Raw genomic sequence first — 4,112 nt, 5'->3', positions numbered from 1 at the left:
AGTTGCCTAGAAATCTTGCCATAATACATTGTAGAGCACATACAGGCCAACAAACAGAGGTAGCCAGAGGAAATGCCCTAGCTGACTTAGCAGCCAGACAAGCAGCTATCTCTCAACCAGCTCAAATCCAAATGCCAATGTTAGAGCCTGAACTACCTTGTTTTGACCATGTACTGTCTGACCTACAAGGGTATGCATCAGAAGCCAACATGAGAGATTGGAAAAAAATAGGTGCACAAATAGATCCAAAAACAGGACTTTTGTGCAAAGAGGGGAATGTATGTATACCAATGGCAAGTGCATCACTTTTTATTGCCCAGTATCATGGAATAGGTCACAAAGGCTGGAAGGCAACTTGTGAATTACTAGGTAAGGATTTTTACATTTCAGATCTCTCCTGGTTCACAAGGGAGTATGTGTTCAGGTGTACTACCTGCATTAGGAACAACCCAAACATAGCGAAACACAAGCATTTGATATATCCTAGTACACCTTTCACCCACCTCCAGATAGATTTCACTCCCATGCCCAAGTTAGGAAAAAGACAGGAATATCTTTTGGTAATTGTGGACATGTTTAAGATGGGTTGAACTTTTTGTAACTACAAAGGAAGATGTGCAAACAGTATTGAAAATTCTCACACTGGAAATTATGCCTCGATGGGGATGCCCACTTCAAATAAACTCAGACAAAGGTCCTGCATTCACCTCAAAAGTATGTCAGGACTTGGTACACTTGCTCCAAATAGAATGGAAGTTTCATATTCCATACCATCCACAGAGTTCAGGGATAGTGGAAAGGGTAAATGGGACCGTGAAAGATAAAATAAGGAAAGCCACAGGAGGAACTTTTGTCCATTGGAAGAAGGTTCTCCCAGCGGTCTTGGCAGAGATAAGAAGTACTCCTTCCAAAACTACAGGCTACTCTCCTCCTTTTGTAGTGCTGATGAGTCGCCCCTTCCCCACTCCCTGGGCCAGAGTACCTCTTATGATAGAGCAGGGGGTGGAAACTAATCAAAACTTTGGATACAGTTGAGAGAAATATCGCTCGCACCTCTCCTTTTTCTTCACAGGAACCTACCCATCCTTTTAAAGTAGGAAACATGGTGGTGGTCCAGCAGTTGAATAGAAGCAAGAAGCGGGAATATCCTTTTGGACCTCCTACTACGGTGGTTGCAGTGACCAGAACGGCTGTTCTGGTGGAAAATTGCCAGTCCTGGATCCTTGCCAGCCGAGTGAAAAAGGTTGTCCAGAGACCCGGAAGCAAGAAGGAGATCTTGGACACGGGAGGCCCTCAAGCAGACGTCCAAGCAGACGAAGGAGGAGTTCCTGGAAAAGCAGGTCCGGCCAGAGAAGATGACTTTGCTTATTTCACCACAGACTTCTGGCAAGGCATTTTGCATCCTGATTTCTCTGACAGTGTTTCTGCCCACATGGATCATCTCTAACTGTATTTACCACCCTGAAGATTTGGGTGCCATTAAAAGTATTTGTGGGAACACACATACACAGGAGAATGTTACAGTAATACAAGTTAGAAATAAAAGAGACCTTGAAGATAATTTTGCTGATAAAATGCTTTTGCTAAAATTTAAATATGCTTATGCTCAGAAATCAGGATTTCAGAAATGTTGGATCTGTAGCAAACTGCACCCTAGCACCATTAGGATACCCCTAATGGCTATACCTTTAAATTATACCCCCCTTTTGAGAGATTCCCCTTGACCTTTTGAATGTCAGCAGAAGAACTAATGACACCATTTCCTATCACATCATCAATAGAAGCCATAATCCTACCTGGTGTTTTAATTTAGGGAATTCTACTAGAAATGCTCATACCTGTAGTCAATCGGTCTTGAACATCTCTGACTGCTATGCCCCTAGTAGTGAGTTCTTTATATCAAGCTCATCCAAGTAAGACTGGAGTAAAACAGACTTAAATAAAACTCTTGCCTCTAAAAATGATAGTAGTAGTAAACTTGTACAGCAGTTGTTTCAGGTTCTTGCAATAATTACAGCAGTAGATCAAGAAACTTGTGAATATGCCCCTCTCATTTGGTAATAATATTTATGTTTGTTGTGGAAAGACTTGTTATCCCTGGATTCCACAAGAGGCCCAAGGCTGGTGTTACCTGGCCTCAGTGGTGCCCATAATGGGAGTGGTAGGCGATAGTGATGGGAGTCATTTACATGAAGCTAGCTTACACCCAAGGTATCCATTAAAACATCGTAATAAGAGAGAGTTATTCCTTGAAAAGGATATGGCTTGGGCATGGTTTCCTTCTTGGACAGGATGGGGAATAGATTTGATGAAAAGGTTAAATAATTACTCAGGAATTATTGATGAAATGATAGAAAAGGTCTCTGATGACATTTCTAAACTTAATGTCGAAACTAGGGCTATTAGAAAACAACTAGAATTGCATGATTTAGCCATTGAAAGCCCTTACAGGATTATGTGAAATGACTGAGGATTATGAATGTTGTACTTGGGTACACAATACTAGTATAGAGGTACCAGACTATTATGATGTGATAGCTTAGCATAGGAAAGAGGTGGCCAAGCTGCAACAAGAGGCTCGCAACATTGTCCAGACCAGACCTGGAGTCCTTTTGGAAATGTTGAGTTTGGATTTGGAGGGATATTCTCTTGGATAAGGGATATTGGCATAATTTTAATCATGATTGTGCTTTTTTTCCTTTTACTTTATCTTGTGTATAAGCTTATTATGTGCCTTATTAATAGAGCCACTCGCATTTCAGATCCCTCATCTCCCAATAAAACTTGGTGGTATTCTCAGCCTGCTTCTGATGATACATACTATGATAAGGAAGTGTGATCATAAAAATATGATCTAAGAGGGGTTGAAGGGATATTTTAGCTTGCTGTCCACCATTTTAGCTATACACCCTTGTAAAACTGTGTATCCATTTCAGAATAAATATGTATACGTGATGTTTATGAGAAGTTAAGTTTCGTGTTTCTGTAAAACATTTGATTTCCCAAAATGATGTGCTAGCCTTTTCCTGTTAGCCTTTTCCTGTTATTAGTTTCTATATGAGTTATCAGGGTGTCATATTGTTTTCTGCATGTACTCAGTAATGTTCTATTTTTGTTTGTTTTACAACATCTTGTATGTCTGTATCTTTATCATATATTAATGTAAGAAGGGTTGGACCATCGTTGTGATGTCATTTTGCTTATATAAGTTGAAGTCCGATAATAAATCGTCAGATCACTCTGAGAACTGCATGTTTTGAGTGCGTGTCATAACTTCCTATCAGTGGTCACCAGGCGTGTGGGTTTGAAGGAACACTCTAGGCAGAATATCATACAAGGGTTCACTTGCCCCTAGACCACCCTACACCCCAACACTACGAATGGACATAATTTCCTCCCCATTATTTCCCGTAATTCTCGGTATGCCTTGGCTACAGGCTCACAATCCAGCCATCAACTGGGCCACAGGGGAGGTGACCTTCTCTTCACCTTATTGCCAGCAGTTCTGTGACTCTACCGATCCTCAGGGGCTATCTACATTGCTATGCCTGAACTCGGAAGCCGAATTACGTCAATCCATTCCTGAAGTCTACCATGACTTTCTTGATGTATTTAGTAAACAAGGGGCTGAGGCTCTACCACCCCATCGAGCCTATGACTGTCCCATTAAACTGTTTCCCAGTGCTGAAATTCCATTTGGAAGGATTTTTCCCTTAGCAGAGGTAGATCAAGGGAAACTAAAAGAATATATTGATGAGAACCTGAAGAAAGGGTTTATTCGCCCGTCCACATCTCCAGCAGGCACGGGCATTTTCTTCGTTGAGAAGAAGGACCATACCCTTCGACCTTGTGTGGATTACCGCAAATTGAATAAAATTACAGTAAAAAAAGTTACCCTCTTCCCTTAGTACCAGAGTTATTTCAGAGACTGGGGGTCGCTATTATTTTCACCAAACTCGATCTCCGTGAAGCCTATAATCTGGTCCGTATCAAGGACGGGGACGAGTGGAAGACTGCCTTCCGTACCCGATTTGGGCACTTCGAGTACTTGGTGATGCCCTTCGGGTTGTGCAATGCCCCTGCCACTTTTCAATACTTTATTAGCGATGTTC

The sequence above is a fragment of the Aquarana catesbeiana genome, linkage group LG04 (assembly GCF_042186555.1).
Source record: "Aquarana catesbeiana isolate 2022-GZ linkage group LG04, ASM4218655v1, whole genome shotgun sequence".
NCBI classification, from domain to species: domain Eukaryota; kingdom Metazoa; phylum Chordata; class Amphibia; order Anura; family Ranidae; genus Aquarana; species Aquarana catesbeiana.
This window is presented reverse-complemented; position numbering follows the sequence as displayed.